The sequence below is a fragment of the Coregonus clupeaformis genome, chromosome 1 (genome assembly GCF_020615455.1).
Source record: "Coregonus clupeaformis isolate EN_2021a chromosome 1, ASM2061545v1, whole genome shotgun sequence".
Taxonomy (NCBI): Eukaryota; Metazoa; Chordata; class Actinopteri; order Salmoniformes; family Salmonidae; genus Coregonus; species Coregonus clupeaformis.
The window spans coordinates 83,956,259-83,966,689 of NC_059192.1; positions in this window are offsets into that span (position 1 = coordinate 83,956,259).

Consider the following 10,431-nt stretch of genomic DNA (forward strand, 5'->3'; position numbering starts at 1 on the left):
GAGACATTTGGAGAGACAGAGTGACCGTGAAGCATGTGAGGAGGCCAAGAGGGAGAAGTGAGAGAAAGAAAGTAAGAGAGCGACTGCGAGAATGCCGGCCCGGGAGGAAGAGAGTGATAAAGTCTCTCTCTCTCTCTCTCTCTCTCTCTCTCTCTCTCTCTCTCTCTCTCTCTCTCTCTCTCTCTCTCTCTCTCTCTCTCTCTCTCTCTCTCTCTCTCTCTCTCTCCTCAGAATTAAAGGATGAGTGCAGTTTTTGCATAGAAGTTATTATAAGGCATAAGTTGACATACAATCATCCATAGGTTGATGAGCAAATTATAGCTAATCAACAGGTTCCCAAATACAGAATACAAACACTCCAAACAGGAGTTTAATTCAACCGTCGAGGGGCATTTGGTTCTGATGTCCATAATAATGAACTGTAATACAACCTCAAGGACAATGAATGGACAGTGTAACTCTAATAATGAGTGAGTCTAATAATAATCACAGTGGTTATAGAGGTTGCAACAGGTCAGTACATCAGGAGTAAATGTCACTTGGCTTTTCATAGCCAGGCATTTAGAGGTTGAAATAGCAGGTGCGGTAGAGAGAGAGAGTTGAAAACTCTGTGGCCCCGTCCAACGATACCCCCAGACAGGGCCAACCAGGCAGGATATAACCCCACCCACTTTGCCAAAGCACAGCCCCCACACCACCAGAGGGATATCAACAGACCACCAACCTACTACCATGAGACAAGGCTGAGTATAGCCCACGAAGATCTCCTCCACTGCACAAACCCCTGTCTGTAACTAGTCTTTCTCCAGACACCTCTTGAACAGGGCATGTCTCGCTTGCTCGTGTGTGTCCCTCCTCATCAATTGCTTCCCAGAAATAGACCACTCAGAAAGACAGAGCTCTGCTTTGAATTGCAAATGCTTAAACCTTAAACCTTTCTGATTCCCCTGAGAAACACCATTCACATCACAAGCCGCCAATCACCTTTGTCTATTTCCAAAGCGCTCTCTGATCTCTTCCAATCGTACAAATAATGTTTTTGAAATTGTTAACTTAATGCAGTAGTTCTATTCGTGATGCACAATTCTGAAATCTTCCTGTCTGTGCAGTGCACAAGCAATGAGTACATTTATGGTCCTTCATGAAAAACACAGTTTCATCCCATACATAGAAGCATTATGTATCCTTGGTCATTATCTAGCAATATTCTAGGAGGGAAAAGTAGGCGCATTATTGCAATATGGTATTATTGCTCCTCCTAAGACATTTTAACAGGTGTATTAAGGATTGGATCCGGCAGGGAATTGAAATAGCAAAGTAAAGATGGACACCAAAGCCTGAGGGATGCGTAGTCTACGTCCAAGAAAAGCTTTCTGCTCAGTCCTCCTCCACACTGTGGATTTTCCTTTCTCATTTTCTGAAACAGGTTTATTATGAGAAATAGTTTGATGTTCTCTACCCCTGGTGTTGTCATAAAGATTCTCTACAGGTGTCAATTATAGACATATTTTGTCCTCATCCCCCGAGTGAATCTAGGCTAGGCCTACTCCTCCTTCACAACTAAATTAAACATGAATCTAGTGCTACTTTCGAGTGGAGCTCCTCAGGGAGACAGTTATTATAGGCAGTTATTATAGCTGTCATTAACCCCCATAACCCTAGCTCTCTGCCCATGGCGGTACTCCAACCAGCGACACACTCACAGAATCCTACCCATTGTCTGTGTTCCAAATGGCACCCTATTCCCCACTTAGTGACCTACTATTGACCAGAGCCCTAAGGGCCCTGGTCAAAAAAAGTGCACTATATAGGGAATAGACATTTGGAACACACACATTATGATTAAGCATTGGTGTGTTGTTGTGTATTGGTAAGACATTGGTGTGTCGGGATTGTAACCCTGTGAGTGTCTCCAATCTAATCTCATAGCCACCAACTGCAAGCCTTTGTTTACATAGGTATTCAGACCCTTTACTCAGTCCTTTGTTGGAGCACCTTTGGCAGTGATTACAGCCTTGAGTCTTCTTGAGTATACTCTACAAGCTTGACACACTTGTATTTGGGGTGTTTCTCCCATTCCTCTCTGCAGATCCTCTCAAGCACTGTCAGGTTGGATGAGGAGCGTCGCTGCACAGCTATTTTCAGGTCTCTCCAGAGATGTTCGATCGGGTTCAAGTCCGGGCTCTGGCTGGGCCACTCCTGCGTTGTCTTGGATGTGTGCTTAGGGTCGTTGTCCTGTTGGAAGGTGAACCTTCCACCCAGTCTGAGGTCCTGAGTGCTCTGGAGCAGGTTTTCATTGATCTCCCTGTACTTTGCTCCATTCATCTTTCCCTCGATCCTGACTAGTCTCCCAGTCCCTGCCGTTGAAAAACATCCCCACAGCATGATGCTGCTGTAACAGTGTTGCTTCCGTCCCTCTCCTCGCCCCTACCTGGGCTTGAACCAGGGACCCTCTGCACATATCGACAACAGTCACCCTCGAAGCACCGTTACCCATTGCTCCACAAAAGCCGCGGCCCTTGCAGAGCAAGGGAAACAACTACTTCAAGGTCTCAGAGCAAGTGACGTCACAGATTGAAATGCTACTAGTGCGCACCGCTAACTATCTAGCCATTTCACACCGGTTACACTGCCACCACCATGCTTCACCGTAGGGATGGTGCCACGTTTCCTCCAGACGTGATGCTTGGCATTCAGGCAAAATAGTTCAATCTTGGTTTCATCAGACCAGAGAATCTTGTTTCTCATGGTCTGAGAGTCCTTTAGGTGCCTTTTGGCAAACTTTTACTGAGGTGTGGCTTCCATCTGGCCACTCTACCGTAAAGGCCTGATTGGTGGAGTGCTGCAGAGATGGTTGTCCTTCTGGAAGGTTCTCCCATCTCCAGAAAGGAACTCTGGAGTTCTGTCAGAGTGACCATCGGGTTCTTGGTCACCTCCCTGACTAATGCCTTTCTCCCCCGATTGCTCAGTTTGGCCGGGCGGACAGCTCTAGGTAGAGTCTTGGTGGTTCCAAACTTCTTCCATTTAAGAATGATGGAGGCCACTGTGTTCTTGGGGACCTTCAATGCTGCAGAAATGTTTTGGTACTCGACACAATCCTGTCTCGGCACTCTAAGGACAATTCCTTCGACCTCATGCCTTGGTTTTTGCTCTGACATGCACTGTAAACTGTGAGACCTTATATAGTCAGGTGTGTGCCTTTCCAAATCATGTCCAATCAATTGAATTGACCACAGGTGGACTCCAATCAAGTTGTAGAAACATCTCAAGGATGATCAATGGAAACAGGATGCACCTGCGCTCCATTTCAAGTCTCATAGCAAAGGGTCTGAATAATGATGTAAATAAGCTATTTCTAAAAAACTGTTTTTGCTTTGTCATTATGGGGTATTGTGTGTAGATTGATGAGGAAATACATTTATTTAATCAATTTTAGAATAAGGCTGTAACATGACAAAATGTGGAAAAAGTCAAGGGGTCTGAAAACTTTCCGAATGCACTGACTATATGTCATTAAATAAGAACAAAAACAACAATAAACAATATATTTATTCTTCAGATGACCACATAATTTTTCACTGCCCTAAAGGGAAATATGTCCTGCATTTCAATGAGAGCCCTTAAAATTAACCCTGAATGTTTACTTTAAAATGTTGATACAAGATCATCTCTTGGAAAAGTTACATAATAAGTCATTCAGGGGCCATACTCATGAACTTTTGCTAAGACCATTGGTTTAAACCATTGGTCTTAAAAGGTTGGCTGCTAGCTTTTCCCGAAGGCCAACCTGGTAAAATTAGCCATGAAGCTGAGGACGGCCAGCTGAGCAGATAATTAGATCAGGTACCTAAATAACAAATCAACCTATCAGAGACCATAAACGGTAGAGCCACCATCAAATCACATTTGTTAAACAGGTCAACTTGGACACCAGAGGGAGATTGTTAAACCATCCAACTGCTTGGTTTAGTTCGTTACATTTACATTTTAGTCATTTAGCAGACGCTCTTATCCAGAGCGACTTACAGTTAGTGAGTGCATACTTTTTTCATTTTATTTTTATTTTTATACTGGTCCCCCGTGGGAACCGAACCCACAACCCTGGCATTGCAAACGCAATGCTCTACCAACTGGCACACTCCACTTACTAATGGTCTTGGTAAGTGGAGTGTGCCAATATATTTAGCATGATGTTTCCTTGACTAGGCTACTGACGTTACACAAAATTCAAAAGGCAGCAAGGCACGTTTCCACATATATGACAAAATTCCATGTTTTTGCTTACCGTTTCATACACATCCATGTGCTTTTACAGGGGGAAAACATGCAGGAAGATTATACATTTGTATTCATAGCTACATCTATCGTAAAAATACATCGAAGACGATGGTGCTCTTGTCTATTGGTTGTATTTTTTTCTAATAATTATCACTGATTGGTGGCACAGTCCGCTAAGACAGGTTCAATGGTTGTGAGTTCGAATTCCATGTGGGGCAAGGTTTTTTTAAGGAAATATTGCTCTACTGCTGGTGCTCAAGTCAAATAACACAAATGTGATGAAGTAGATAATTTGAACAATGCATATAAATCGATGTAGGCCTACATTTAGGTAAACAAATCCATATAATATATGTAATATACTATAATATGATTATTAGGCCATAGCAGTGTATTTGAACAAGGCTGAGGAAAGACGTATTTCCATATGAAATTAATATTTAATCTTTCATTTTCAAGGTGATGACTGCCCTTTTCTTCTCAACACAATACTGCACTGCATGTGAATCCACATTTCAAAGGAAAATATTTCACCCTAGGGGGATTTGAACTTACATCACAAGTGGTGATAGAAGTCAGGAACGAGGCATTTTACACTGTGAGGTAATAGTCAAAACAGATATTTGCACGTGATGTAGTTTATTTTATTATCAGAACGTGTCAGTGGCTTAATGGTAAGGAAACTTTAGTGAGAAAGTGTTGGGATCAGGGCCAATTACTTCAACGATTTTAACTGGCTGATAAGGATTTAGTTACTGGATATAATTAACTGCTCAGCTGGTCGGCCCCAGCATCATGGCTAATTTAGCCAGGTTGGACTTTGAGAAAAACTAGCAGTTAACCATTTAAGACCAATAGTTTAAAGCAATGGTGTTAGTAAAAGATCACAAGTATGGCCCCTCAAGATTTTATTAATTGACGGCTGTACTTACAAGGCCTGGCAACATCAACAACCAGTTGAAACCTGATCCGGCCAGTAGAAACCTATCTGATCCTATGAAGAGCAACAGGCCCAATACAAACAAAACACATAATCCTCCCTAATCACTGTTTGTTTCTCCTCAGTCTCTCAGCCACCCTATGGGTTATGTGTACTTGTGTGAGCAAGAACAGCATGTTAAATAGGCAGGAAAAAAAAACAAGAAGAACATTGCCAATCACATCCCACACAGCCCATCATAGAGAATACCACATTTTCCCATGGCTCTGAATACACTATTAATGCGTCCAAAATGGCATCCTATTCCCTATGTAGTGCACTACTTTTGACCAGAGCCCTATGGGCGCTGGTAAAAAGTATTGCACTATAAAGGGAATAGGGTACCATTTGGGATACATCCTGCTCTGGTAAAATGTAGTGCACTACATAGGGAATAGGATGCCATTTGGGACATATGTCCATTGTTTCTCCCTAACCAATCTTCTTCATACTACATTAGGCCAGGGAACATGGCAGAGAGGAGGACATGTGTGTGCAGCACTGACAATTAAGGCAATCACGTGGAAATTAAAGTATGGGTGGCATACCTTTGGTAGGTTGCACTGAAGTCATGAGCATGTCTCCTCAAGATGGCGATCTAACTCAAGTAGATGAGGAGAATGAGATTTGAGAGAGAGAGAGTGTACGTGAGAAGGGACGTGCAAAACTTGCCAAATACAATGACAAAATACCATACAATTATATTTAATGGCCTCCCGAGTGGCGCAGTGGTCTAAGGCAACGCATCGCAATGCTACCTGTGACATTAGAGATCCTGCTTCGAATCCATGCTCTGCCAGTTTTAGTGTAGATTGATGAGGAAAGACATTTATTTAATCGATTTTAGAATAAGGCTATAACATAACAAAATGTGGAAAAAGTCAAGGGGTCTGAATACTTTCTGAATGCACTGACTATATGTCATTAAATAAGAACAACAAAAACAACAATAAACAATATATTTATTATTCAGACGACCACATCATTTGTCACTGCCCTAAAGGGAAATGTGTCCTGCATTTCAATGAGAGCCCTTAAAATTAACCCTGAATGTTTACTTTGAAATGTTGATACAAGATCATCTCTTGGAAAAGTTACATAATAAGTCATTCAGGGGCCATACTCATGAACTATTGCTAAGACCATTGGTTTAAACCATTGGTCTTAAAAGGTTGGCTGCTAGCTTTTCCCGAAGGCCAACCTGGTAAAATTAGCCATGAAGCTGAGGACGGCCAGCTGAGCAGATAATTAGATCAAATCACATTTGTTAAAAAGGTCAACTTGGACACCAGAGGGAGATTGTTAAACCATCCAACTGCTTGTTTTAGTTCGTTACTAATGGTCTTGGTAAGTGGAGTGTGCCAATATATTTAGCATGATGTTTCCTTGACTAGGCTACTGACGTTACACAAAATTCAAAAGGCAGTAAGGCACGTTTCCACATATATGACAAAATTCCATGTTTTTGCTTACCGTTTCATACACATCCATGTGCTTAAAAAAAAAAACATGCAGGAAGATAATACGTTTATATTCGTAGCTACATCTATCGTAAAAATAAATCGAAGACGATGGTGCTCTTGTCTATTGGTTGTATTTTTTAAAAATAATTATGACTGATTGGTGGCACAGTCCGCTAAGACAGGTGCAATGGTTGTGAGTTCGAATTCCATATGGGGCAAGGTTTTTTTAAGGAAAGATTGCTCTACTGCTGGTGCTCAAGTCAAATAACACATACAGTACATTTTTTTTACATTTTAGTCATTTAGCAGACGCTCTTATCCAGAGCGACTTACAGTTAATGCATACGTTTTTTTTTTTTTCATACCCCCTGTGGGAATCAAACCCACAACCCTGGCGTTGCAAACGCCATGCTCTATCAATTGAGCTACATCCCTGCCGGCCATTCCCTCCCCTACCCTGGACGACGCTGGGCCAATTGCGCGCCGCCCCATTGGTCTCCCGGTCGCAGCCGGCTATGACAGAGCCTGGATTCGAACCAGGATCTCTAGTGGCACAGCTAGCACTGCAATGCAGTGCCTTAGACCACTGCGCCACTCGGGAGAACCTTAGACCACTGCACCAGTACCAGTCAAACTTTTGGACACACCTACTCATTCCAGGGTTTTTCTTAATGTTTTACTATTTTCTACATTGTAGAATAATAGTAAAGACATCAAAACTATTTAGTAACACATATGGAATCATGTAGTAACCAAAAAACTGTTAAACAAATCAATATATTATATATTTGAGATTCTTCAAAGTAGCCACCCTTTGCCTTGATGACAGCTTTGCACACTCTTGGCATTATCTCAACCAGCTTCATGAGGTGGTAACCTGGAATGCATTTCACTTAACAGGTGTGTCTTGTTAAAAGTTAATTTGTGGAATTTCTTTCCTTCTTAATGTGTTTCAGCCAATCAGTTGTGGTGTGACAAGGTAGGGGGGGTATACAGAAGATAGCCCAATTTGGTATAAGACCAAGTCCATTGTATGGCAAGAACAGCTCAAATAAGCAAAGAGAAACGACAGTCCATCATTACTTTAAGACATGAAGGTCAGTCAATACGGAACATTTCAAGAATTTTGAAAGTTTCTTCAAGTGCGACAGGAAAGGAAGACCCAGAGTTACCTCTGCTGCAGAGGATACGTTTATTAATATAATACAATTATTAGAGTTACCAGACTCAGAAATTGCAGCCGCTGAGTAGGTGAACGGATGATATCCGCATGTGTGTTCCCACCATGAAACATGGAGGAGGAGGTGTTATGGTGTGGGGGTGCTTTGCTGGAGACACTGTCAGTGATTTATTTTGAATTCTAGACACACTTAACCAGCATGGCTGCCACAGCATTCTGCAGCGATACGCCATCCCATCTGGTTTGCGCTTAGTGGGACAATCATTTGTTTTTCAACAGGACAATGACCCAACACACCTCCAGGCTGTGTAAGGGCGATTTGACCAAGAAGGAGAGTGATGGAGTGCTGCATCAGATGACCTGGCCTCCACAATCACCCGACGTCAACCCAATTGAGATGGTTTGGGATGAGTTGGACCGCAGAGTGAAGGAAAAGCAGCCAACAAGTGCTCAGCATATGTGGGAACTCCTTCAAGACTGTTTGAAAATCATTCCAGGTGAAGCTGGTTGAGAGAATGCCAAGAGTATGCAAAGCTGTCATCAAGGCAAAGGGTGGCTATTTTGAAGAATCTCAAATATGAAATACATTTTGATTTGTTTAACACTTTTTTGGTTACTACATGATTCCATATGTGTTATTTCATAGTTTTGATGTCTTCACTATTATTCTACAATGTAGAAAATAGTAAAAATAAAGAAAAGCCCTGGAATGAGTAGGTGTGTCCAAATTTTTGACTGGTACTGTATACATACAGTGGGGGGAAAAAGGTATTTAGTCAGCCACCAATTGTGCAAGTTCTCCCACTTAAAAAGATGAGAGAGGCCTGTAATTTTCATCATAGGTACACGTCAACTATGACAGACAAAATTAGAAGAAAAAAAATTCCAGAAAATCACATTGTAGGATTTTTAATGAATTTATTTGCAAATTATGGTGGAAAATAAGTATTTGGTCAATAACAAAAGTTTCTCAATACTTTGTTATATACCCTTTGTTGGCAATGACACAGGTCAAATGTTTTCTGTAAGTCTTCACAAGGTTTTCACACACTGTTGCTGGTATTTTGGCCATTCCTCCATGCAGATCTCCTCTAGAGCAGTGATGTTTTGGGGCTGTCGCTGGGAACACAGACTTTCAACTCCCTCCAAAGATTTTCTATGGGGTTGAGATCTGGAGACTGGCTAGGCCACTCCAGGACCTTGAAATGCTTCTTACGAAGCCACTCCTTCGTTGCCCGGGCGGTGTGTTTGGGATCATTGTCATGCTGAAAGACCCAGCCACGTTTCATCTTCAATGCCCTTGCTGATGGAAGGAGGTTTTCACTCAAAATCTCATGATACATGGCCCCATTCATTCTTTCCTTTACACGGATCAGTCGTCCTGGTCCCTTTGCAGAAAAACAGCCCCAAAGCATGATGTTTCCACCCCCATGCTTCACAGTAGGTATGGTGTTCTTTGGATGCAACTCAGCATTCTTTGTCCTCCAAACACGACGAGTTGAGTTTTTACCAAAAAGTTCTATTTTGGTTTCATCTGACCATATGACATTCTCCCAATCCTCTTCTGGATCATCCAAATGAACTCTAGCAAACTTCAGACGGGCCTGGACATGTACTGGCTTAAGCAGGGGGACACGTCTGGCACTGCAGGATTTGAGTCCCTGGCGGCGTAGTGTGTTACTGATGGTAGGCTTTGTTACTTTGGTCCCAGCTCTCTGCAGGTCATTCACTAGGTCCCCCCGTGTGGTTCTGGTATTTTTGCTCACCGTTCTTGTGATCATTTTGACCCCACAGGGTGAGATCTTGCGTGGAGCCCCAGATCGAGGGAGATTATCAGTGGTCTTGTATGTCTTCCATTTCCTAATAATTGCTCCCACAGTTGATTTCTTCAAACCAAGCTGCTTACCTATTGCAGATTCAGTCTTCCCAGCCTGGTGCAGGTCTACAATTTTGTTTATGGTGTCCTTTGACTGCTCTTTGGTCTTGGCCATAGTGGAGTTTGGAGTGTGACTGTTTGAGGTTGTGGACAGGTGTCTTTTATACTGATAACAAGTTCAAACAGGTGTCATTAATACAGGTAACGAGTGGAGGACAGAGGAGCCTCTTAAAGAAGAAGTTACAGGTCTGTGAGAGCCAGAAATCTTGCTTGTTTGTAGGTGACCAAATACTTATTTTCCACCATAATTTGCAAATAAATTCATAAAAAATCCTACAATGTGATTTTCTGGATTTTTTTTCCTCAATTTGTCTGTCATAGTTGACGTGTACCTATGATGAAAATTACAGGCCTCTCTCATCTTTTTAAGTGGGAGAACTTGCACAATTGGTGGCTGACTAAATACTTTTTTCCCCCACTGTATACAATGCATTCGGAAAGGACTCCTTGACCTTTTCCACATCTTGTTATGTTACAGCCTTATTCTAAAATTGATTAAATTAACTTTTTTCCTCATCAATCTACATACAATACCCCATAATGACAAAGCGAAAACAGGTTTTTAGAAATGTTTGCAAATGTATAAAAATAAATA